The sequence below is a fragment of the Tyto alba genome, unplaced genomic scaffold, assembly GCF_018691265.1.
Source record: "Tyto alba isolate M040663 unplaced genomic scaffold, T.alba_DEE_v4.0 Super-Scaffold_40, whole genome shotgun sequence".
In the NCBI taxonomy this organism is placed as follows: Eukaryota; Metazoa; Chordata; class Aves; order Strigiformes; family Tytonidae; genus Tyto; species Tyto alba.
Genome location: NW_024881316.1, coordinates 10,041,698 through 10,069,236, shown reverse-complemented (window position 1 = coordinate 10,069,236; position 27,539 = coordinate 10,041,698). Strand labels below are relative to the sequence as shown.

General features: G+C 44.6%; 1 protein-coding gene across 9 annotated transcripts in view; it reads right to left on the bottom strand.

The window, feature by feature from the left end:
* BACH2 (BTB domain and CNC homolog 2) overlaps nt 1–27,539 on the bottom strand; it is a 198,292-nt gene that overhangs the window by 140,010 nt on the left and 30,743 nt on the right. For 7 of the 9 annotated variants that reach the window (XM_032989902.2, XM_042803527.1, XM_042803530.1 and 4 more), the window contains one exon: nt 13,275–13,361. The exons of 1 other annotated variant lie outside the window; for it this stretch is intronic. The gene's annotated coding sequence lies outside the window, so the exon portion shown is untranslated. Of the gene's footprint in view, nt 1–403; nt 419–13,274; nt 13,362–27,539 lie in introns of those variants that run through there. One more of the 9 variants, XM_032989906.2, reaches the window with a different exon arrangement.

The following is a 27,539-nucleotide window of genomic DNA, read 5'->3' as shown; positions in this document are numbered from 1 at the left end:
AACAGGCTCTTTTCCTGGAATCAGCCCGAGTGTCACTCCCGGGCCCTCCGATAAACAGACAGCGTACCTCAAATGTTTAGGTTATGTTACCTGTTTGTGGTGAAGGATGACATGATTCTGATGGGAGTTCCGGGGGAATTAGGTAATTTTTAACAGAGACTTTATTAAAACCTCTAGGCTCTTTCAAATTTATATTAGTTTTGCTGTCTGTTTTGTTATTTTCATACTATTTTAGTCATGTGCTGTCATGTTTACCATTGGAAAAGTGAAGAATAAAGGATGGATCTCTATTGACATCCATCTCGTTTCTTCCCTTGCTCACCTTGTACACAACCGCATATACGATTTTTACACTGACAGATTTTGTACAGAGAAATGCTTTGACCCACAGATTTCCACCCACCCGCTGCTGCTCCTTGTCCAGCGCCGCAGCTACCTCACTTTCTCCTTTCTTCTGCAGCTCTTTGTTGCTGAATGTCAGGGTCATCAGTGCCACCAGCTAACATGATTAGTGTGGCTGACATTACACCACTGCTCTAAAGGAAGCAGACAGAGGGCAAGGAGGGAAAAAAAAAAAAAAAAGCCAAAACAGAACACCCAAAACAAAACCTGCAGTCATTTTAGGCAGAAGGGATCAGGCTCAAATAGACATCAGTAACCTCACTTTTTCCAATTAAAGAGAAGGTCCTTGCACCACAATAGACGTATGTGGCATTTCAGTGCACTCCCATGCTTGTAAAAATCAGTACGCTTCTGCCTGCCCCAACACATATCCTGAAGGTGTGCTCCAATTCTCGGAGATCAAAGGTAAAGATTAGGGAGGGGGGAAAAACAAAATGGTTAAACAAACAAAAAAAAAACAAAACAAAACAAAACAACAAAACAAAACCAACAAAAAAACAAAACCCCAGCATCAGACAGGAGATAAAGCCTGACCTGTGATTCAGCAGATTCAAATGCTCAGTACAACAGCCTGTGCACTACTGAAAGACAGCAGCAGTCCATTACATGTATTGATTTGCAGCACTTTGTCAGCACTAATGATGTTACCTCATTAAAAGAGATAAATGCCCTACTGTTCTACCAAAAGCATCTGCTCCTTCCTCCTTCTCGCCTGTTCTCCAGCAGGGCCCTCAGCAGCAGCACAGTGAAATAAAATCAAAATCCAGTGCTAAACTCACTTAGAGCCGTGTGCTAAGGTTGCATTTTTGTTATTATTTTCTTTATTTTTATTTGTCTTTTTAAATGGGGTTATTCTGCACTCCCTACCAGGCATCTCTTCTCTTGACACCGAACAGGCACTTCAAAGGAAAACAAAGCCCTGTGAACCACCATGGCCCTCCTGCTAGCAAAGGACGTCTCAGAAAATACACTGATGTCTACCTTGGATAATTCATTCACTGTTAGGCAAAATGATACGGGCTGCAACTTCGATTGCAACAGTTGAAGTGATAGATAAGGTAGCGATAATGACTTCTGTCCGTTAACACCCAACAATGTGTTGCCACACACAACACACCAGTTTTGTTTCAACAGATTCCTCGTTACATGCAAAGGTAGCAGTTTACCGTAATGAATGTTTTATGCATTATTCCTCTGTGTATAGGGTCTCCAAAGTACACACTATTAAAGTCTATTAAACTCTCTATTTAGCAGAATTACCAATGTGCCTTTGGGGAAATTATTACAATGAAGCTGTACCGGTATTTAAATTCCAGTTGTTTAACAATCTTTTCCTAATCACCAATCCAGGTATCTACATTAAAGTGCAGTCAGAGTTCTTCTAGAATGGCTTAAACCTGTGAGTTGCTTATGGAAATTCACTTAAGCAATGAGCATTTCAACTTGGAATGCTTTTCGTAATTAGCCTCAGACAGCTACTGCTTTCAAATAATAGGAACTCCTTCCTGATCCTCTTCACCAAGCAGAGCACGCCACAGTTAAACCTGGTTATGTAAACAGTTAAATATTTGCAGCCATCTAATCTATATCAATATACCAGTATCCGCAAAATACCAGTCTATTTAAGGAAAATTTGGCCAACAAGGTCCCATTCTTTAGAAATGGCTTTTCTATGAGAAAGGACCTGTTCTTGCAGACCAGGTATGCAAGGATGGAGCAGCCCACAAGCTGCTCAAACTTGGTGTATGCCCAGGTCCCTCCTCTGGTTCAGCTACTAAACTCTCTGAGTAGTATGTAAAGCAACAACAGAGCAGCTACTAACTGTCGTTCATGACCCTCAGACCATTTCCCGTTTTAATACTGCACACTACAGCTATAGCTAGCTACTCACTAAATGTGCCGGCTTTCGTGGCAATGAGTCTTAAACTCAGTTCCAAATTTGTCAACGTGTGCCCGTGCCTTTCGTGATAAGAACAGATATTTTTCCAATGGGAAGAGGCTCATGTTTCTCAGGGGAGAGGAAGTATACTTCATCTCACTAGAAATCACAGGATTCAGCTTCCTGGGGTGGGGTGGAAGAGACCTAGATCCCAACCTTTCAGATTTCCTCCATGACCTTTAATAAATCACCATGTTCCTGCCTCCATTTCTCATCAGTACAAGGGTGATATTTCATCCCCTTTGAGATGCCCACAAACATTCAGGTTATATCTATGGGGCAGTCAGGCTCTCCAGCAAAGACAACCGAGCAAGTACCTAGACAGATATCTTGTCCTTGCCACTACATCACACTGACAGTTTTACAACTTCAACACCAGTTCAATTCTCAGTCACCTTCAACAACAAAAACAACAATAATGTATTGAAAAAATGCTAACAAACATCTTACGAAACGAGTGGGCACAGAAATAGAATATAAGTAATGAAGAGGAGTTGCTCAATAGGGCTTCACATCAAATGAATACACAGAATTTAGGCCATCAAACAACTGCATGTTTTGATATGCCAGAATTCAAAGTTTATGTCCAAATACCACTAAAAGGAACACTAAACTCATCATTGGAAGATGGTATGCATAGTAAAGGTTCCTCTGAAAAGTATGAATCAAATACTGTCTGCTTTTTTTGGCTCTAAGGCAAATGCAATGCCCTCTGGCAGGCCTACACAATGAAACTGTTTCCATCATGACCAAAAAGTCCTTCAGAGAACAATCCTTGGAAAAACAAGCACAGCAAATGGGTGGGCCTATTTTAGCAATACGTTAATTCCCTATAAATCAATGGACAAAAGTGCTTCCTTTCTCCAGTTACAAATCCTGCACCAAATCACCTTCTCTGTTTTACAAATGCAACCTCATTGACTTTGCTCAAGTTACACATGCACCAGAGCAGATTTTGTCTTTGCATGCAATGGGAGGCCAAATCTCCCATAAATAAGAACGGAAACAATCTGTTCATCTTAAATGAAGTGGGATGAGGAACATCCCTTTCACCTTTAAAAAGGAGACATATGTCTAAGAGACAGAAGGGAAAACACCACTACTTTCACTTCTTCAGTTTGCCTCTCCATTAGGAAAGACATTTGTATGCTTAGAAAGGACATGTTTTTCAGGCTTTTAAGGTTACTTTACCCGCCTGCAGATCAGAAGCCCAGGAATATCAGATATTGGCTTGGAGAAGTCCCCAGCATCTACTTCACTATCCATAAATGAAGTATCTCTTCCATCCGGATTGACAGGGGTGGTAGAACAAGGGTGCAGCTCTACTGCAGCCTGAAGCTGTCAGTCCCTTTTTCCTATCATGTGCTCCTTTGCCTCAACCCTAGTTTCACGACCACGAGGTGAGATGGCTCTGCCGAGTTGCACAAAACCCAACCATGTCTTTAGCTGTTGGCTGGATTCACCCCATCAAGCAGCTCATGGTATGGCTTCAAAAGCACCAATGCTGGAGCAAGAGGTAATGGGGGAAGTCCTGGCCAAGGACACTGTGTGGAAAGAGGACAAACAGGTGTAACTGGGACTGGCTTAGGCTGCCATGAAACTTTTAGTCCCTGATGCCTACCAGAAGACACAGTAGAAACACAAGACAGTGTGCAGCGTGGCATTTAACACAGGCATTGCAATACATGTGTCTAACATTCCCACCTTCTTATGTCCTCGTGTTTATCACACCAGATGACAGACTTCACAAAAGCACCTGGCAATATGACATCACTTTCTTCCCAGGGTATTGGGTGTAGATGTGGTGCGGCCTTCATTGGTTATTGCAGCACGTGGACAAGCAGCTACCTCAGCCAAGCTGTCACTTTGTCTCTCCTGCCACCTGCTGTACTGAAAATCAAAGTATGTGTCACCAATACATGTGTGTCTCCAGTTCTATTTGGAAATATCAACTGTTAGTTCTTCTAGAAGTACCACCGGGTGCATGTGGGAATTCCCTGCCGTCACAACTCCTCCAGCAGCGCTACCCGATGGTTCCTCAGGAAGGCTAAATGCACCACTTAGAGCTCTACTTCACACACTGATGCTTCAGGGTTAAAATTAGCATAAAATACATAAAGTTCTTCAGAGTTTAGGGCACGAACTCCTCTCCCCCTCTGTCCCATGGAGAATTAATCACAGAAGATTTCTTTTAAACGGTGAACAGGCCACGATGCCAAATAAACCTCCATCCATTTATTTGCTGTTATTTCCGATGACAACGCTCACAAGGGGCAAAACCCAGAAGAAAAATAACTTCCCGTTGGGCATGTGACTGTCAGTCTGTGGGCAGGGGTGAAATTTTCGCTGCACTTGAGCTGCGTAACCAAGCGAGCGTCACCCAAGAACAGACCCACCAGATGCAAGAGTCTGCTTCAGACCGTGGTTCGCCCTCGTCCTTTTAACCTCTCGCTGTCAAGCAGCACGGCTGAGCGCTCCTGGCCGTGCCACGCGCGCCCTCGGCAGCACACTGCCACCCACGCGAGATGTCCCCCCCCAGGAGCAGCGCCTGGTCCCGCTGCCTCCAACACCACTGGCCACGGAAGGGGCTTCGCTGACGCCCGTGCCCAAAGCGGCGCATCCAAGGAGAAGACAAGTGATTTTGCCACAACCATCTGGGTTCTGCCACCCATCCAGACACCATTAATCACAGTGAACGGCATCGAGAAGGGCAGCAACAAGTCTGAGCTGATTCGGCACAGCCCAAGCAAGGGCTTCAAACCCATTCCTGGTACTATGTGGAAGCCAATAAGCAATCAACCCGAAAACGAGTAGATGGATATCCCATGTTAATTATTTATGCCATCCTCCCAGAAGGCATGACAACTTTATTTTTTAGTATTTTATTATTAATTTTGAGGAAGTATTCAAGTGGAAAACAAGAAGCTGAAGTTGCTAAAAGAAATCTCATTATTTTCTAGTAAGAAGATACCTTGCGGGTGCTGGTTTATCTTCCCATATATGTCATTCCCTTTTGCCTAATCAACAGCTTGGGGCTCTGTGACAGCAGATATCTTTGATAAAAGGAGTATTCTGATAAAGGAGAAAGCCATTCAACATTTGCATGATCAAGTAAGCTATCAAATGTATTTATTTATTCTGTGACCATAGTAATCAAGAGGTACTAAATGTGGAACTGAGCATCAGTTAAATGCATTTTAAATCTGATTTTTCACAGGTTGCAGTAAGGAAATCGTTGACTAGCAGGACTCTTTAGGGTCTTTACAGGCTGCAATTAGAGAAGCTGATACAGAAGATAAATTGCTCTGCTCCTGCAAAAGCAAGTCTCACGTTTGCAAGTAATAGTGGGCCTTTCATCTTAGCACTTAGAATTTGATCAACTGAGAAAAAAAATGTTAATATAATTCCACTCACTCACAGATAAACATCTCTGAAAAATGAGGACATCTCTTTTCCTTAAACAAATCTGGCAAGGCTATAACTAAAAATATTTGTGTAGCGCGCAGTTTGGTATGGACACAGGAAAACAACTGGCACGAGTAACCGGAGTGTCTAATCCTAGCTATTTAGACTCCAAAATGCCCAAAGAGCTCTGGTACATCCACTTAAAGCCAAATACAGCCCACAAATATCTATCATACATGAATGAATTTATCAAGGAGCAACAGCGTATTCCCATTAATTGCACAGAAGCTACAAACAGGTAAAAAAAGAACTTTTTACAGCGTGTGATCAGAAGCAGCTTTTACCGACACCAATTTAATTTATACCAGAATCAAGGCAAAAAACTAAAGGATCACGTTAAGCAGTTAGTAATTCTACAGGAACTATTGGTGAAAAGCTAATAGAGCGAACAGAGCCTTAAAACAACTTGGTATTTTTCAACACAAACTTGAAAAACCTGCTACAGCAAGGGCAGTGCCAGAGGGTGCTTGCACATCCTTGCCACAAACTCTCAGACAACTCTCAAGGATCCCTAAGGATGCTCCAAGGGAAATAAAGAAGCCAATTTTATACATGCTGTGCTGTCTGGATCGATGTCTCACTAAACCAACAGGCAAAGTTTAGTTTCCAAAAGGACTTCTCCCTCGGCCGCGCTCGACCGAATGGAAGGGAAAGAGATTTAAGCTTGTTTGGTCTATGGCCGACAGCGACTTTCTAGCAGAAATGGAAGTCAGCCGATGAGCAGGTGATAAACTGCTCCCAGAGTTTCCCTCGCTTTGGGAGGAGTGGAGCGGCTGGGAGATTTTCGGAGCAGATTCTCCAAACAAGCTGTTAAGAGAAGCCGCTATCCAGAAGGCTCGACAGGAGGAAAAAGGAAGCAGGGAAATCACAGTTAATGGGATTTGGCCGCAACCAGAAAACGGCTAGGTTTCCGAATACATTACAAACAGCCCTGCGCTTCACTGCTGCACCAGTTCATTGCTGGATGAGAAAAATTTACATAGATTTAATGCCTTAAAAAGCTCCACGGAAATTTAGATTAATCTGTTTAGAACAAATCTCACCTCTCCCCTGGGATGCCCTGCAGACGCAAACATGAAGAAGAGGAAATTGCCACCACTACACCGTAACTTCTGTGATTTTCTGTAAGGGGGAAGCTGTCAGGCTAGTGATTTATTTATTTGGAGGTTATTTCATAAGTCCCACAAATGAACATTTGCGATACGGGGAGGTCACCACCCCGCTGATCTCAGATATCACCACAGAGAATTACAAAGTTTGCGCAAGTTTTTTGTGGCAGGGAATTGCTATCCGATCCTGTCAAGCAGGATATTTTGAGCTCAGAAATAGAGGGTTACCTCGCTTCCAGAGCGTTTCTCCTTGGCACGACTTCAGATCGAGGAAGGTTATACAATTAGGGCACAGAATAAGGCCTTTGGAAGGAAACTTGGTGCTGTCAAGCCTGGAGGAAAGCAAGCAAACCCCTGGCTAGGAGTTGCATGGATTTGGAAGGAGTAACCTCAGCAGGAGGTTGAGCAATCTCAGCAGGAGGTCCTCGATGCCTCCCTCCTAGAGTTACAGCAACTATGCAAAGAGGAGGGAGGCACCAAGAACCTCCTGATCGTCCTCCAGCCTAGGTGGAGAAAGAGTTGGTTGCTCATGGCAGCAATGCAAAAAAAATTACCATAGACGATGCCCTCTACCTGCGCAGACTGAAGCCAAGCCTGGGACATGACACAACACGTACAAACTCCAAACTCATCCTTCCTCAGATCCCAAAGGAGGCAGCGCCACAGTACGTGCGAGGAGGGAAGATGCCAGCAGCAGAGAAATTTCTGGTCTAATCGTGAGATAGAGGAAGAGGCAGTGGGAGCAGAAGAATGGAAACGATAGGAGAAGCGAGATAAAAGAATAATGGGGCTGATAGCATCTTACAGACAAACACTTTTAGAATAAGGGGGAGGAAGTTGAGCGGTCATGAAAGAGGGGGAAGGAAGAGTGAGGCTGATTTTCCCTGATAGTCAGGTCATGAACAGTTCCCAAAACCTGTCTAGTCAGACTGGCTGACCAACGTAAAGATGCAAAAGGCAACACATGCGGCATCTTCAGAGCAGAAAAAGGAGATATTGGGGAGTGGGGCACTCTGCAGGGGAATTAAAAAAACTACAGGTCTTCTAAGTGCTACAAATAGAGATGAAGCTATTGAACTCTCAACCAATAATGAATGCAAATGGTTAACAAAAGAGTTATGCATAACTGTCCACTAAGACAAAAATCTTAAAAACTTTGGCTCCTCTCAAATGTCTTTTCTTTTGGAAATCCCACAGCCACTGCTGGGAGATTAGCTTTATAAAGTGAGAATTTAACTGGATTGCAGCTCTGGGTAACTACGGGAAATGTTGCTCACAGCAACAGAAAATGCAGGATAATTAGGTATTTTGGGGAAGAGGAGAAAAAAAGTTACAGTAACTATGCAAACAGAATAAATAACAACCCTCTCCTTCTCTGGGACCTTTCAGAGGTTCTCAGAGAAATCTACAGCCATTCCTTGTTAAAATCTGCTGCGCTACGGCCACAGCTTATTGCATGTTCTAGCTCCCAAGCCTGGCCATACTTCTCATCCTTATACTCGTATCCCCCTGATGATCCTCACCCTGGGTATCAGCTGTAAGCCGAGGGGCAGGCACCCCGTCGCGGGTTAGTGCAGTGCGGGACCCCAGCTGCGACTCGGGGTGCTGCCAAGTGCTCCTTCAACACAATTAACGAGGCGGCCCGGATCAAGAGACACAGAAGACAAAAGGTTTCCAGCAAGTGAGAAAAACTCTTAAGCGCAAGAAGGGAAGGCTCTCCCCACGCTGAACGTGCTCAGTGTCACAGCCCAGCAGGGCAAGCGGGCTGGGAAAGCCAGCCGTCTTTCAGACAAAAGTGTAAAAAAGAAGCGGGAGGAGAAAAAAGGGAAGACAAGGTCAAGCAGAGGGAGGCAGGCTCCAGACAAACCCTCCCCTCCCCAGAGAAAAGCACCTCAGCGGACACCGCTGTGGAGTCTGCACAAGATGCTGCTCAGTGGGTGAGAGGGTCAAGTTAAAATACAAAGCCACGTTTACACGCTCCCACGAGTTCCTTAACTGCAGCTGAGAATTTAACGATATGCTTTGCATTGGACTTGTTTGATTGCACATGTTTTCCACCAATTTACAGGTCCGGTTTCTGCTCCTACTCTGATTTTTAATCATCACTGAGACAAAACACTAATATTCAGATAGCGCCTTGCTAAGAAATCTTGAGTAACTGGAAGTTATATTAACAATATTTAAATACAGTCCATGTCTATTTAAAGGTTTGAATGCATCTCGTTAGAACACTGCATAAATTAACCCAACCTAATTCTCCAGGATGCATCAAGACCTAAAAAGCCCCAAGTTTGATGTTCTCTCTTACCACCCACTTAAAAAACCCCAAACCAACACACTGGGGGTTAGCTTAGGTAACAAATATGGTAACAAAATCAACATTCAACCGAATAAATGCAATTTACACCCTGATGCAGTGAAGATCATGCCATCACCAGTTCAAAGCCAAAACAAGAGGCTCTCTCCCATCCCCTCCATGCACGCCCCCCCGCCCCTAACTGTGCGGGTACCCGTGCCCCGGCGCCGCCTGCCCGCTGGGGATCCTGCACCGCTCCCTCCATCCCTCCCCACCGCCTGAAACCATCCCCCGGACGGAGCGAAGCGCGCGCTGCTGCCGCCGGGCTCCCCGTCCCCACCGCCCCGCTCGCGCTGGCGGCCAGACAAAGCAAACTCCGGTTGCATCACGGAGCAAACTCATTTTCCAGCAACCTCCCAGCCCGGAGTTTACCGCTACTGTAATCCGGTGCTGTCAACAACGCCGCCTTTGTTGCGCTCCCGTGTGCGCGGCTTGCTCGTTGGTTCTTGTTTGGTTTTTTTGTTTGTTTGGTTTTTGGTTTTTTCTTTTTTTTTTTTTTATTATTATTATTATTATTATTATTATTATTATTTATTTTAAAGAGAATTTTTGTTTTAAATGAGTAATCTGTTTTTGAGTGATTTCTCCTCCGCGCTGGCTCCACCCTGTACTGTAAACGAGACATTACCTTATACAAGAATGAATCTGCTGCATTCCTCTGTCTAGCTGCCTCGCAGCACATTTCCTACGCTCGCAGCAGCCCCGGCAGCGCACGCTCTCCCACCCCTTCCCCCCCCCACCTTTTTTTTCTTTTTTCTTTCTTTTTTTTTTTTTTTTTTTTTTTTTTTCCTTTTCACTGCCTCGCTGTGTTTTTGTGTAAATGATCTCACATGACTCAACAAATCCATCTGCCTGGAGCAGGCCAAGTTTGGAGCCTTCCCAGGAGGGAGGAGAAGAATTGCTTTGTGGAAAGGACCTGGAGCTTTGCCCTTTCTCTGGCTCAAATTACCCGCCTGTCAGGCCTGACGGATTTGGCTAAAAATAAAAGGAAGCGGGCCGTGAAAAGGAGATGAATGAGCTCAGCAGTTCCTTAGATAACATGGGCCTGGTGTCGCCCAAAGATCCCAGAGCAGGAACTTCAGATGCCGGGCATGTAAGTGCGGTGCTGCAGTCTTGGTGAACTTGGCTGCTCGGGGCCAAAAAAATAAAGGCACAAAAAAGGGCAAAACCAACCATATGCTGTTGGAAATAAATGGATTAAAGACACGCAGAAGGGGAAAAATGCCTGCTGTAGGTTTTGGGCTTGTACAAGGGGAGATTTACGGTGTTTTCAGTGGGGAAAGGGGGCGTGGGGAGGTGTGGCGGGGGGATGCACGTGATGTCAGGCTCCTGCCCTGCCCGGGGAGCCTCAGCATCCTCCCTGCAAATGCCTGCCCAGAGCCTGCAGCGGGTATTAAGCACTTAGTTTGGCAATGTAATGACACACTGCAACAATCTGTAATGCGAGGCAGTCAGCAAAGCCCTGGCTCGCGAAGCTCTTTCTCCTAACCATTAACCATATGTTTGGCTCCGCCGCCACCCGAGCGAGCGGGTGTTCCAGCGCACCATCTGGTTTCTATCCACACAAGCAACTGCAAAGCACAGAGTATTTCCCTCTGGAGCCGTGTCTTCCTCTCCGGCTCCCCCTCCCCGCCCGGCCCCCCACTCCTCCGCTCCCCATCTTCCTCCTTCGCCCCCTTTCAGCGGCGGCCTCGCCTCCCCGCCGCGATGCTCCAAGCACTGGGGACCGCAGCCGCCCCACCGCGGGTGTGGCAGAAGAGCCGGGATGCTGTGCCGTGCCAAACCCACCCCCCACCCCCCCCAACTGAGCTCGTACCCCTGCACACACACACCCCCCCCCCCCAACTCCCCACACACGCACAGCGAGATCGCAACCCTCGTCACCGACGCTTGGGGTACCACGTTAAAAACCAGGCACATTCTGGACCAGTCCAGGAGCCGCCGCAGTGCCCATCGCATCTCGCACACGCGCGCACAGGGAGTGTTCAATTTGGATTACATCAACTCCGTGCCGACGCTGCAGAAGGACTTCAAGAATGAACCTAACAACAGGACGGCAACTAGCAGTGTTATCTGCTGCCCCCAAACCGGGCTTTCTAGGCACATGGGGCGTTGGTTCCCCATCCCATCAAATTAAGATGATTCTGGAGGGAAACAGGAAAACAAAAAAAAGGAGAAAACGAGAAGAAGAAAAAGGAATAGAATAAGAGCGCTGAAGAAAAAGGAATGAAAATATTTACTCTTCCTGTGATAACTAAAAAACCTCTCTCTGAAACTACAAAAAAAAGCTTTCAAGTGTTAGATTTTAGAAGACCTTGTACCGTATGTTTGCTTTATGATTTTATGAATTCTAACTACTCTTTATGTTTCTAATGCACTTCCATCCTTCTGTCTATTTCTGAAATCACCTATGGCAGATCAGAAATAATTTTCCTCTCAGGTTGGCCATTATAAGATTAATCATGACCTAATGCAAGTATTCAGGGATGCAAGCAATAGGATATTCAGCAAATCCCACACTTGCTCCTTTAAAATAAGTTTATACTCTGCAATGAGTCACACATACAGTGTTTATCCAAGTTACCAGTGCTACAAGAAGAAAAAGCCCATTACATTTGCAAATACATACAAATCGCAGCTGTAAGCACCCAACTGCTTACACCAGGACTCGTTTCTATGACTGGATATTGATTTTTTAATAATGTGTCATTATACCAATGTTGATACAGCAACTATCTTCCCAGAGTATGCAATTTAATACTAAAAAGAATCTGGCTCTAGGAAATATCAAATCCACGCCCATTCACATGCTATTTAAACATCCTTCTTGGTCATGACTAGCAATGCAAAGCCACAACCGTGTTTTTCCCACCTAGCACCTAACAAAGAAAATGCAAAGGACTCGCCAGTTAAAAACAGATCGGTCTAAGGCAACTAGCTCTGCTGATCTGCTTCTCAACAAAATACTGCGGAACCTCTCCAGTCGGCACTGGAAACCAAGAGGCCACGTTGAAAAAGGTGTCTGTTTTTTGTATCTCCTCACACGTGTGAGAAACCAGTGCACAAAAAAGCATGGTGTAGGCCCTTATCCTGGAATCAAATACGCGTGGGGAAAACCCGTATGCTTGTGAAAAGCCTGATGACTTCACTGGGATTGCCTAAGAAATTTGAGGGTAGAATCTGGCCCCAATTATGAACGTGGAGTGCAATTAGCACTGTAAACTCCCCCCCTTCATCTTTCACTCCCCCTCAGTGAAGGAAATAATTAAAATGATTAAAAACATAAGAGATGCATTTTAGCTAACAACTTACATTTGCTACAAAATAGGATCTAAATATGTTGAAGTCCATTATTTTAAGATAAGACTGTTGCAAACATATTAGTAGCATGCTTAAACATCACACATTAGGTTTCCTACAACCATGCAACAAGCAATTGTCTTCATTCACACACAGAAAACAACCAGTGACAGTCTTCTAAAGCAGTAAAGGTTTAGGTCTGGGTCTTTTAGCAGATAATGATCTGCTCTGATCCAGAAATCTTTTAAAATGGGGAATTCAAGGGAAATATTCATAGATTCGGAGTTGTGCTGTCTGAAGGGACAGCTAATCATTTGACCTTCTTCCATAAAAGAGGCACGGAGCTTCCCCACCCACATTGATGCAGCTGTAAGAGGCTGAATTAGAGAATCTCTTGGGGTAAAAAAAGACAAAACAAAACAAAAACAAAACAAAACAAAAAGAACAGCCCCAGATTCAACAGCCTGACATAAGGAAGGAAGCTACTGCAGCCCCAGCAACGTTGTCCTACTCAGCAATCACCCGTGCTGCGGGAACACTCATACCCTCTCGCCTGGTCTGAATTAATTTAACAGCCAGCCACTGTGTCTTGTTATATACCTTGTCACCTTCCTCTACTCCTCAATCCCTGACAAAGGGCCACTGTCAACCTGAAACCCAGACAGTTTTTAATGCATAATAAAAAGCGGTGTCACATTATTACCTGAATCCACCAAGTCCTCCTGCCAACAATGATGTTTACGCAATCACATTTTTCTGTTTTTAAAAACTTCTCTCTTGCCTCATCGCTCTGTGTGAAAAACAACACAAAAGAGAGAATTTATTAACTGCACACAATTATCTATTATTTGCATTACAGCAGTTGGCTTTCCCAGCAGATTTTTAGGTCTTTTGTTTTCTGCCATGTGTCACAAAGATATTAAGCAAGAAAAAGTCCTTTCCCCAGAATTGCTCATTGACCAAACAAAAGCAACAGAAACAATCTGGAGGGGTGGCCAAGGTACCACAGCCCCTGTAGAGCTCCACAGGAGAATGCACCTCTCCTGTGCCCAAATCCTCTGCCCTCTGCCCGGGGCATCCTGCCTGGCAGCATGAGGACCAATGCCAGGCAGACACTCAGTGCCACCACAAGCAGAAATACGGGGGAAGAGAGAGCTGCTTAAGTTTCTTTCAGTTTCAACAGTAAATACGTACCACTAATAACTGCAGCAGCGATGTAAAAATAATACTTACAAAATTACATTGACAGTAAATTACTTAATTGTACAGTTTCCCTGAACTTTGCACCTACAACATCATTTAAGTAGTGACTCTGCTTAAAATTCTCGAAAGGGTCTTTTAGTGTCTCTGTTTGCTCCTCACTTCACATATTAGTAGCTTTAAGCTTCAGTGTCAAATTCTCCTGCCAATATACCAATGAACCAAAATGTACCTCATGTAAGAAATTTCCACACTTAAATAAGGAAGAAAAAAGCCCATACGGTAGAAACCCAACTGAAGATACAACCTCAAAAAACCCCACTAGCCTCTCTGAATGGCCAGAAGACATACCATAAATAAACAAAAAATGCAACTGGATTTTCAGTACTGGAAATGCCATTAACGTTGGCATTTCGTTGATTTTTCTGAAAGCAAACAAAACAAGCCCCTTCCCTTAAGGAGATGCAACTCAACCATCTGTACGTGATCCCTTGCCTACCTCCACAAGTGCATACAAATTAAACGTGGCCACGCAGCAAGGGTGGGGGATATAGCTGTGATACCCACCCTGCGATGTCAGGGCTGGGGCATTTGGCATATTCTGTCCATCATCAACATGGATGTCTGCCAGAAAGTTTTGTTGCAAGGTTTCGGTCACAGTGGTGATTGAGCCATTCCTGAAAAAGGGGCTGGAAAGACTCACCGAATTCTGGCAAACTCAACAAATTCTGGCAATCTCTGGAACAGAGGGTTTAAACCTGGGGCAAAGCAAAGAGCACACTCTAGGCCAGGGCTGAGGAGAGAGGTGGCCTTTGCCTCTGGCGTCTGCTCCCGACCGGGCAGGGATCAACCCTGTGCCCTGCTCCAGGTGTCCTCCCTGCCGCAGTCCCGGCAGCCTGGAGCCACCTACACTCAACACAGAGCAGCCAAGAGCTGGGTCAGGGGACAGCAGGGAAAAAATACATCAAAAAAACAAATTTCACTTAACAGGGAACGGAAAACTGAAGGAGGTAGGATGGGGAAAGAGCAACAACCTGGTTAGGCACGGAGGGCTGCATGGCGGCCGTGCGGCCACGACTGTGTTCGAGCCTCTATGACACCGGTGGATGCTGTCTGTTATTTGTTTGCCTCCCGCCTTTTTTCTTTGGTGTACCAAAGCTATGTTGCAAAAGAGAGCACTGATGAGTCGAGGCACGAATGGGGAGGGAGATGTGGCGGCTCCCCTTGCCCTCTCCCGCCGCGCCCGGCACACGCGACGTACCTGAGCCGCGCATGGGGGCTGTGAGACGAGAGCGAAGGACAACTCTGGCCATGGCTGGCAGCAAGGGCAGACGACAGCCAGCCCCCTGCTCCCTGCCACCCCTTTTCAGTGCTCAGGCAGATGAGCTGTGCCTTGGAGAGCTGCCACGCAGCTCCGATGCAGCGCCGCTCCAGCCATTTAAACCCAGCATCTCCCAAGCGGCCATTAATGGCGAGTTCCTAACCAACCTGAAACCCTGGCTTCTCTCAAGCAAAACTAATGAACACTCGCAGCAAAAGGGAAACATATTTCCAGTACATAAAATACTACATAGTATGGAGACATCTCAGCGGCAAGGCTCTGAGATCCTCAAGATCTTTTGTCCTCTTGTTTTAACTCTCTTCCCGTAAAGAAGTGGCAACGCTTCCCAAATATTTGCCAAAACCTCAAGCCTGACACTGATAAACAGAATAAGCTCACAAGGAAACGACAAGCTTCTTCAGTAGGACTTGAGTAGTGCACCATAAAAAAAAGCTGGGTGCCAAACATGGAACAGCCGGGAAAAAACAAGATGCTGAATAAGGCGTTTGCCCAGGGCTTGCAGCTACAGCTGTACGCTCGGCACTAGGCAGGGGACTTGCAGAAAGAGAAGAGTGTGATCACATAATCAAAAACTGTCCAGGCATTCAAAAGACTTAAAATTAGTCCTGCACAAATCCTTTTTATATCTCACCAAGTCGCACTCTGACCTTAGTTGTAATACTGTAATGTATTTGTGTATGAAAATAAAGATAACAGCAAATAGCTGAAACAGCCCTATGTACTATGCTGCCTTACGCATCCATAGTGTATAACAGAGCAGAGGTCTACAGTCAACCAAATGCACAATGCAGGAAGACAGGCTTTAAAGGTAAATAATTCAGGGCTTGAATTCTATAAGGTAAATAATTTAGGGCTCTAATGAACTCGCAGACTGTAAATAGGGAGTTCCACTGCTACGAACCCTCCAAACTGCCCTACATCCAATCCTCAGGAGTGCAGAGGAGAAAACTGTCAGCAAAATCACGCCTCAAATATTCCTGGCTACCGCAACACGGACTCTGTCTAACACAAAAGGAGTCTCGGATAGGAAAAGGCAGCTTCACAGACTGGTTCCAGTGCTCCGTACTGTGCCCGTGAACTCCTGAAGAAGAGGCGCAATTTCAGAAACATCACTTGGGCAAGCAGTGAGGTGGTCTGTGAAGCGAGGCAGTTGACCTATATTGTGTCCCACGGAAGCATCAGAAAATCCCTCCAAGGATAGCCAACACAGCAGTCTGGTCCGGAGGTGCTAAAACTACATGTGACTATGGGTGAGGCTGCAAGCTCTTTGATGAATAAGACAGCCTGTAAATGAAAAAGAGCCAGACAAACCCCTGACTCCTTACTTCATGATCTCTCTTTCCTATCCTCTCACAAAATCGGCTATGGTCAAACGCTTTTATCAACACCTGGGAATTCCTGTGCATCCATCAAAAAGCATCTCAGCCAGACAAAATCCATCAACAAACCACAGTATCAATCCTCGTCAAGTCTTAAATGACCAGCAAGCATCAGCCTTCCCAGCTTGTATCCTCTAGTTCCAAGGGGTCATTCACAAGCTGCAACTATTCCTGATCGAGCAAGAAAATATTAAAATGGAGATACAACAAACTGTCAGTTATATAATGCTGTTGCTGCTAAGAAAACCCTGAGGATTTTTATGCTGTCTCACACATACATAAAGTAGTATGTAAAAACACCCTGGAGTTGCCTCACACCCTCTTACGAGACCTGCATGAAACCAGACCATGGAAGAAAACCCCGCCTTTCGCCGCCAGACACGGGCATGTCAGCAGCAACAGCCAAAGCGCTGCAAGGCTGCTGATGAGCCTGGAAACACCGCATGGGAACACGCCTGCGAATCAGCCCTTGAAAAGGCAACCGCTGTTCTCGCTCCGTGCCCAGCGGAGATGAGATCTCATCACCAGCAGAGATCTGGGTCACCACTGGGAAGCTGGAGTTATCCCAGCACCATTTTCTAGGTAATGCTCCTGAAAGGGGCAACAAGTCTGCGGCAAGGTTGCATCCGACGAGATTCTGGGTGCAAAACTCTAACAACCAGGAGCGGTTCCTTTGTGCCCCGGTGATACCATCTGACTGAACGAAAAACTCTCGCGCATGATGTCTTGTATGCAGACTGCTTTGCTGAGAGAGTTTGTTGTAAATGCAAGGTTCAGATTGCGGTGGCTCAAGAGTGGGCAAATGCATCTCGATTGCCAAAGTCTGCCTCCTAAAAGCCATGCTCAAAAGTGCATGTTTGACTACCCTGTACTTCAAAAATGGAAACCCAAACATGGGGGAGGAGAAAGCAAGAGAGACAATCAAGCACCTATTCTAAACCTACAACGTTTGTGAAAAATAAATGTGCTGAATCTCCATGCAATCCAGAAGCTGATACCTATCCAGGCGCAGCTCTGAAAACCGAACCAGCTTTCCAATCTTTGCTAACCAAAGCTTTTGCAATCTTCCTGTATGCCATTTCCTTGTTTACATCTCATGATACTGGAGTTCAACTTTTGGAGAAACACAAATGGTGAACCTAAGAAGTGAAATGTGGTATTATTTACAGAATAAGAGAGCATGCCGTTCGCAAGAATTCATAGCTGCACACATCCCAATCCTGTTCCTCCGTCCAACACCCACTCCTGAAATCCTGTACCAACCAGATTAGCCAATGTGCACATGCTTGCGCTCTTGTGGAAACAATAGTCTCTTTCAGTCCATACAATCTTCTGAAGAACCAGGCGAAAACGTCATGGGAAAAGTTAGGAAGTATCTGCAGAAAACAGTCCACAAGATGAAAGGCAGAACGAGCCTTTTAACTTGCACAAAGTACATAATATGGAGGAGAAACACACAGCTTTGTTACCTAGCTCCTCTTCTAAAGGGCTTTTTTTTTTTTTTTTTTTTTTTTTTTTTTTCCCCCCTCCCCCTGGGATGGAAAAGGGGGTTGAAACAACTTCAGAAAATAAAACACTGCAGTGGTGGAACGGCTCCCTTACAAACAAGAGCGCTGGAGGCGAAACCCAGCTCGGGGAGCTGCGCGGCAGCTCGGGGAGCCGGTACCCGCTCCCCTGGCAGGCAGGGATCTCCCGCTGACGGCGGGGATCTTGGCAGGCAGGCTGGGTCCTCCTGCCCCCAGAGCACAGCGCTCCTCCCTTCGCTCCCCTCCCAAACGACGCTCTGCTGCTGTGGAGGGCACAGCAATATTTTTTAATTAATCCAGCACAAGGTTGAAGCCGCCTCAGGGTTAAGCTAAACATTTTCTGTTTCTAACCACTATGGCAGAAGGAACTATAGAGAAAAACACCCTGCCATAAGGCTAGGGAATTGGGGACAGAAAAGAAGCTGCAACAGAGCCACCCCGACCTCTTGAAATTTTGCCTCCAGAGGACTGAAAAACAAGAAACTGAATTTTTAATCAGCAGGGAAATGGGGCAGGGAGACTCGTTCTCAATAGCATGATGGTTGGGAACATCGCATAAAAGGCATTATGGGGTCATACCATACATCTTCTGTTCCAAACTTTCGGTCTCCAAAAAACTTATCTGAAAAAAAATTTCCCTCCACTATCAGGACTGAGCACTCAGACACTTAAAACGAACACAGTTCTACAAATCCTTGTTTCTCCTCTTACGAGGGGCTATATAACTCCTGCAAGAAACAAATGCTTCTGTATCAAAGCAGATTTTCTCTGCATGCACTCATCCTGCCTATTATTTTTTAATCATCTGGTATGTATCTTCCTACAGGACTGCTTATGTTAAGGGAAATACTGACGTTACCTCTGCAAAAAACACCGACTCCTGGTCAGCACAAACACTGCAAAGGTTAATAGCAACAATCATGGTTTGAACTCTGCCTTCGCCTTGCGCCAAGCAGACCATATAACCGCTGGCATCTTACCTCTCATGCGCGCTTCCCCTCAACTCGCGCTCACTCTCTGCAGGATTTTACTAAGCAGTTCATCTAAACCTGATGGTAAGTATTTTTCAAACTGTAAGAGCGAGTCAAAGTATAATTTGATGTGTCTGGCTGCACAGACACCATATGAGAATGTGAGAGCTGATCACAGAAGAATACAAGTTGCTTTTTCATTTCACAGCTCTGAGAGTCAAAAAGGGTGTGTAGGACCCTGATATATACCAGATGTTTTAAAGTAAGGTGGAAAAACTGGTGTGGACACATTCGTCCATTGTGAAAGCTTCCCGACAGCTACCAACTGGCCGTGCTGTAGCGAGCAGGCTTGCTCTGGCTGAGAAAGATTACAAGCCTCATGGAACAGGAATATCCACAGCTTTCATGCACATGTATAATCCTGCTCTCAATCCTGATCACTTTTCCTGAAAATAAATTTGACAAGTCCATCACTGTGATGTGAGAAAGCCCCCAAACAGAACTCGTTACATATATTCTTCTACCTATTAAAGAAAGATGGATTATTTTCAAGAAAAAAGTTTGAGCTGGAGCACATCCATGGTTTCCATAAGTTCCACATTCAACCCAAGAAATGAAAGAGCAGAATTTTTTCACTTGTTTGTATCAAGTTTTGAGTCAGTTTCCTTCAGAAATTTTTGTTCAGAATTTGTGCTTGGATTTAAAAAAAAAATAAAAAAGGCTTTCACCTCAGCTCCCAGGGGCCTCAGCCACTATCCTCCCTGCACTAGGCTCTCTACAAATGCATAAGGAGACTTCACTTCTCTCTCCTGAAAAGCCAAGTTTCATCTTGTAGTTATGAGACTGGAGGTTGTTTGCTTTTCTTTCTCAAAAAACGGGAGACTTCTTCATGAAAACAAAAAGAGAGGAAGAATAAAAGCAGGCCTGCAGAAAAGCACTACTTCTGAGGAACAGGAATATGCACTTATCATTTACATTGGCCCCTTGGGTGAAGCTCATTGCAGAGATCAAAAGTCTTTCCATGGGCTTGGGATGAAGCCTGGAGAGTTCAAAATACTGGCAAGAGCGGACCTTGCTGTCCTTGACTGCATGGTGTGGGGGGGGTGTGAAGGCAAGACTCTTCCATCAGCCATAACCCTTCCCAGTCCGAGAAGCCCGGGTGCTGCTGGGGGCACGCCAGTACCATGCGAGCACACGCTCACAGGAGCTTTCAGACAGTGCAGTGATACCACTCACCTACGATGGAAGGAGACTTTGATAACTTTCCTGTTGGTGACTTTGCAGCTCCTATTTCCACAGCCCATGCTGGTTCAGAGAACACCACAGGTTGTGCAGGGAAGAAAAAGGAGCATCTCAGGCCAGGGACAGGTGAAATACACAGGTGAAGCAAGCTGAAGGCTGGGATCTCGCAAGCCTCCCACACCCAACCCAAAGCAACTTCTTCACTGGACGCTGCCTCAATTCTTTTTCTACATAATGTTTGCGATCATAAAAGGAGATTCTGGAGATTTACGTAGGGCTTATGAGGTGACAGGATATGCTGCTCACAATCCATCTGAAGAGTACTTATGTCTGTTGTTTTGTTTTTACATTTCCTTGTGCGCATACACTGCCTGGCTCTGCCCAAGGAGCAGAACTGTCACCTCGTCTGGCTCTCAAAGCAAAGGGCTGCCTATGCCAGCCTCGAGCTCAGCGCTGAAATCACTCATTCCTGCATGGGACCACAGAGAGAATCCTTAGCCCATTAAATATCCCACTTTCTTCCTTACTGCTCCAGAAGGATATGAATGAACGAACCGCACTTTTTCTGAATACCACCTTCTGCTTTTATTAAGCACTTCAGTTACTGGTTCCAGCTGCACCTCCTTCAGTTGCTGGCTCCAGCTGTACCTCCTTGCCCTTCGAGGCATCAGTTAAGGTTGCTGTGTCTGATTTCCAAGCCCCCAGCTATAAGTCTCTTTGAGGAGAAAAGGTTGGATGCTATTAGCCCAATGACAAAATATGCATTTAGTCCCTAACCATGGGCTCCTGAAACACAGCTGTGAAGTGAAAATCTCAGTTTCTGAAATTTTCTTTCTGTTGCTTCATTATCTTTACTACATCCCAGCAGAAACCAGAGTCCCTGCAGGTGGAGGGAGGAAGTCTTTATGCTTCCAGCTGCATCTAATGCTGGCTAGTCAACCAGATGCAAAATGTTGCATCAACCTGATATTTCACTTCAAAGTCTCAAAATTCTTCTCTTGCTGCTGGGAGTAGGTGCTTGTGGTTTCAGCTACCACCGGGGAAATGGAAACTCACAGCCAACACTTCAGATTACTTCCCAACGCTGTCAGTCTGCTCTCAAAAGAAAAACAACCAGAAGACGTCAGACATAAAATGGTTTAAATCAGATACGTAGAAAATACTCTGTAATAAACAAAAAGTTAAATGCAATTAATTGAAATGGAGGCTGAAGCTCCCAGCAAGTCATCATTTTAATCTTAAAAGCAGGACAGGATCTCTACGTAGCAGCTCTGGCCAAGGGGTCCTGACCACTAAATTTAATCCTGCAGGTGCTGACTTCATGACATTGTTGTCTTCCAGCCAGACCGTTCCACTTAAGCAGTCTTTAATATTTTCAGCAGAATCCATAGACTGAAACTCCATTTTTTAAGTATAGTCATGCACAGAAAAAAATATAATTCAACTTGCCAATGAAGAACAAAAATACCAGATCAATGAGCATACAGTCTTAGAAATATAACTCTAATCCCTCACTTGCTAAGAAATATCTTTCAAAGAAGTGTTTATGTTAAAATGTAAAGTTATGTTCAACATTAATCTTAAGGAATTTTACAACAGAATGTACCAATTTTAAAGGATTCTACAGTTTTAATGAATTCCTAGAACCCACAGACAGAAATTAAATGGGGGGGGGACGGGGACCTACAGTGTTGGCTAGACATATTTCAATATTTGTTACCATAGAAACAAGCCAGCAGATTTAGGTTTTGGAGTTATCCTTGCTATAAAATATTAAACTTCTTACAGTTTTTGCATATGTATATTATGGCAAGAACACTGACAATCCTGATAAAGCCCAAAGCACCTTAATTATTTAACAGGATTTTAGCTTTTTTTTTTTCTTTTATAACAGAGTATCTTTTCTTTTTTTTTTTTAATAGACTGTATTTTAAAATCTTCCAATAGTTCCAGAATACCAGAGACACTTCTGGCTGACAGAACAGTATACAGGAGATGCACAGCAGATAAAGACTTGTTTCTCCACAATGCTGTGAAGAAGTGGTAAATAAAAGGAACACAAACATCTTTTGATAAAGAAGATTCAACAGTAATGATAAAAAGCGTACCAATCAGCAACTGTTATAATTTTACCAGCTAAAAGTACATTAAGTGAAATATAACATTTGAAAGGAGAGTTCATACTTCAAATTTGGTGCTTTTATTTTCAACCCTAGTAACGGAGAAATTCTGAAGTACAGATTTTAATTGATTGAGATAACATCTCGACACTTCAGTGCTTTCAGAAACTTCTGGCAGATGCCCGAGAAATGAAACAAACGCACTGCCCTTTCATGCTTCAGAAGAGCATCGACAGTTGTGTTCAATCCCCAGCGCAGCCAGCACGCGGAAGGATCAGCAATTCACACGCAGAGGAAGGACGGATGTTCACCTCGGCAGTGCTCCTTCCAAAAGGAAGGGGAAGCGGCTCGTTGGGGCATCTCGAACGGCGGAGGGCACCGACAGCTCAGCTCGCCGTCCAGCCGAGTCCTGCACGCCATGCGCTGCGGGGACACGAGCTCAGCCAGGGGCCGTGGGGAAGGCCAACACCTGGGCAAGGCCAAGCTCACCGCCGCCAGGACTGGGGGGTGTGCAAGTGATTTTGACCCTGATTTCACAGCCAGAACTGGTTGCGTGTCGTAGCCCTCGCTTTTTTGTTTAGATTCGGGAAAATCTGTTTACTGGAGGCTTAACATGAGGCTTCCACATGATGAAAAAAAATTAAAAACTTGGGAGCAGAAGCCATAAACCACACTAGTTGTTTCAATACTGTATTCCAGCACTGAAGAGGATCAGGGAAAAACACCAACAAAAGCAAAGCAAACCAGAACAAAGAAAAAACTGAGCAAGACTGAAACACCCTCTTCTTCCAAGAATTAAACAATGCTTTTTATGAAGTGTAAAGATAAGCAGTGGGACTACCATTTCCTAACGCTTCTGAGGTCAGTCCTCTAACACAGGTTTCTCAAATAGCCAATTAAATGTACGCAGTCCTCACACTCACATGTATACCATCATCTTAAAAAAGCCCAATAGCTCAAGCCTCTGAACAAAAAATAAAAATGGAAAAACTTATTCTTGAAGGCTTGCAAGATAGCCCTTTAGCAAATGGAAAATCTTCAACACTTTAAAAGAGGAAAATGTAAGATGGCTTAATTTTAAATGAGTAAGAATTTAAATGTCACTTCCTGTGTGTGACATCGATTTGAAGAATCTTGCATTTTTGTTTTCTTTGGTGTGGTTAACGGTGGAATCTTTGTAGAGTACATTTCTATGGCATTTACTGATGCATGTTTACGTTCAGAAACTGCATTGCATAATTCTGAACACAAGAAAAGCAGAAAGTGATTTTCCCTCCGTAAAGAGAGAGATCTAAAAAGTAGAATGCTATTAGGGCTTTCAAAGAAAGACTGGAGAAAAACTATCCCAACACTCAAGGGGAAAATGCCCAATTTCCTTTCACTGACAGCTGCAGCGAGGTACAATGAATTTATTTTATCTGAGCGGTTATGCATGCACGCTGAAGGCAGAGCAACGCTGTGTACTACAGAGAATTTACCCACGGGTCCAACAAAGGGCACCACTATCGACCTGCAGTTGAGAGGTGGGGAGTTATTCAGGTGTCTGAGTAAGTCCTGGAATGGGAAGAGATGCAGGCAGCACGTGTTGTCAAAGATATGACGCTGCACCCACACATTCAAACGCAGAGCTACAAACCCCCTTGAGGCACCCTCTCCTAGGCTCCCCGGGCCAGGTTTCTCTCTCAGGGGGCCGTACGCTGCCGGACATGGGGCTCCAGGTCTTTCATTTCCAACTGCGGCTGCAGGTGCCAACACCTCAGCACCTCCCGTCATCCTTCTCGCCAAGCACTTGTATGTCTGGTTTGAAGAATTACTTAAGAAACGCGATGTGGCTTTTATAAAGTTTGCTGTAGAATGTATATATACAAGTAAAATAAAGCAGACAGGAGTCTACGTATGCGCTGCAGGTGTATCTTGGAACAAAAGAGGTATCATTCAGTCACACCACTCAGCTGATAGACACCTCTCCCGTGCCTTGTCAAACACACCCCCCACACCCTCCCCGCAAGGAACGCATACACACAGTACTGGCTTTTAAACCATTTGGCAAACACTTCTCCAATTTAAGTGACAGTCTGTGGCGCCACTGGGGATGGCTTTGGTTGCCCTCCTGGGGTGGCAGGACAGCACATGCCTGGGCTCTGAACAGGGGCACCCCAGCACTGGGTGGCAAAAAGAAAGGGGGGACAGCAAAACCCTCGCAGCAGCGCTGCTGAGGAGGAGGAAGGTGAGTTCCAGTTCTGGGTAACATGCTCCATTTGGTCTGCTTAAAATATATCTTTTAGAAAATAAACCGGTAAGACAAAACAGGAGATTGTGCTTCTCTATCTTGTAACACAAGAAGAAAATAAATTTCAAGCAAATAAAAACTCAACACATGTAAAAGAAAATACTCTCTATACAACATGTAATTTACTCAACAGTAACTCATTCCCCTTTATACCAGGGAGGCCAAGAATCCAGTTGGATTCAAAAAGGGACTGGACGTGGGTTTCCCATCTCAACGAGACTTTGGAAAAGAACATAACGTCTCATGCTCTAGTCTTGAACCAATAATTAAAGGGTAAATCCACCATAGGCTGTCAGGATGCTGTACTTGCCACTCAGGGTGGGGCAGGAGTACTGCTCCTTCCCCTGGAGCATCTTGTTGCTGGTCACCAAAATAAAGAGAGGAAATTGAGGTATGCGGGCAGGGATCTGAACTGGCACAGAAATGCATACAACTCCTCTAATACTGGAAGATTAACATGCGAGAGAGTTGATGAATAGGAAGGATTAAATATAGAACCAAAAAATAAGCAAAATGATTAATTGCTAGAAAAGGGAACTGGTGATTTATAGAAGAAAAAATTAGTAAGATTTAGGAAACCGAAGGGAATAAGCAATGAATGAGCTGTGGGGTGGGGAACCATCTGGTGCATGTGAGCCACAGCAGTACAGGGCAAATGCCCCCAGCTTCGGGTGCCCCTCTCTCCTTCTCCCAGCCTGGGCATGTGTGGAGCAGATACAGCTGAAACAGGCAGCGTTACTGGCTGAAAACAACCAACTTTAAAAACAACAAGCTGCAATCGGTTTTAAATAATATCCTGTAATCTGAAACAAAAGAAACTGGTCTCTTCAGTCAATTAAATGCTTCCATGTGGTCTCGCAGCAGGCTGGTAGCACTGTCGTGCTCATGTCCTCATATTCCAGTGCTTTCTAGAAATTTCTAAAAATAAATAGATACTTGTTTAATGCTGCTTTAATTTATTTTAAGAAGAGCTAAGTAGGAATGGAAATGCATTTTTACCATATTTCTTTTTAATTTTGGGGTTATAACAGATCAACAGTAACCCATGCTTTTGGTTCTACACTTCTTTGCTTTGAAACTATTAAGATAATTGAACTCTTTTGCAGTTGGCATGCAACCAACAGGCACCCCAAAGTGGCATAAACCTGAACAATAAGCCAGCACTTTAAAGTCTACTATGTTCAGCTGTTTGCTCAGTGTCTTCAATCCATTTGCTTTTGTGGGGAATGATAATACAGGGGAAGAAAACCCAGATATACAGTGAAATCATAAAAACACATTTCAGCATAACACCTGTTAATTTTTTTTTTTTTTAACTTAGTGCCATTTTTAAATCACTTACAAAAATACTTTTTTCAGTTAAAAAAAAAAAAATACAACCGACTACATCCTCTTTGGGTTATGCTCATGAGCGAGCTATGGTCTGTGTTAGAAATAAGCACCTGGATCAATTCATGGGCATCCAGTGAAGCCCGTTGCTTTCCTTTCCAAACACTAATTTACAAAAGACACTGCCAAATCCCAGCCTGTGAGCGGCCTCGCTATTAAATACAAAATCTCAGGGGTGGAAGTGATGATTTGCAGAAGGCAGAGGGGCTGCTCACCGTGGTGGAGCCCGAGGCTCTGGTTCATAGCAGCCTTGCACGGGAAAGAGGCTGCTCCCTCCCCCGGAGAGGTTATTAAGACACCAAAGCAAATACTTTTCATACTTTTCCAAAGGTCCATTATGAAATACCGTACCAAGACTCATTATGAAACAATTTTGTGCTATCTTTGGGAGATCTTGCGTTTCCTCACTCAAGCCTTTATGTGGGCTCATGCCCTTTACTGCCAAATACCTTCTGCAAGGGGGAAAACAGCAGGACCTCGCTCTACACAGCCAGCCAGCCAGCCAAGAAGTGGTCTGAGACTGTGGGGAAGCATCAGCATGTTTCAGTGCAAGCACAGTCATCTTATTAAACAAAACACCCAACATTTCAACAGGGACCCTTACCACCACCCTTTGTTTCACCCGGTCCAGCTCCTGCATGTCCTAGGCAGAATTTCCCATCCTTTGCTACCCAGAAGAAAGGATAAGCTCAGAAGAGCTGTCACTGTGTCACCAACACACCCTGGGGGGCTTCAAGTTCTGTAAGAGGGTTGAGATAAAACTCACCACCATCTATGCAGCTTTCTGTGCCTGTCACTCCCGCCTCACAGTGCCTTGCAACTTCTAAATTTTGCACCGTCCTCTCTCCCCTCCATCCTCCAGGAGTTTTCTTTTGGACATGAGGACACTTGGCACTGTGAAGGACACTCAGGACTCCAGTAGCTCCTCCTGCTCCAGTGAAGGAAGACTCGCATAAACTTCAGAGTCAGGGTTTAAAGGACACATTACCTTGTTACATTTTTCTTGCTAAGGTCCAGTTTTAATCAGTATCCTGTTGAAAGAGCACCTTTTTATTCAGCATGAGCATGGAGAACTCTATATCCTTTCCCCTATACAAAGACTAAGACCTGGGGGAATAGCACACACCACCTGCCGTGATGAAATTCTGCATGAAGAGCAGTAATAGAATTTTTTGAGAACCTGATATATGCAAGAGTCAACACACGAACCTCGAGTTTTAAGAAATGCACCATTCTCAGTTTAATGCTGAAGGTTGTAACAGTGTATTTTCCACTCAGTAGTGCTATACAGCCTTCCTATTAACTAAACAAACTCCCACATTTGATTTAATGGGAATCTGTTGTTCTAAACAAAATAAAAGGCAAGAGGGTTTACTTAACCTGACAAATATTTAAATGAAATTGAGAAGAAAAATCAGAACAGGCGTAACACATTTCACAAAAGGGCAGCTATAACAATAATTAAGTTGAAGTGGCCAAGAGATGAAGCAATAGAAAATTGGAAGCAAT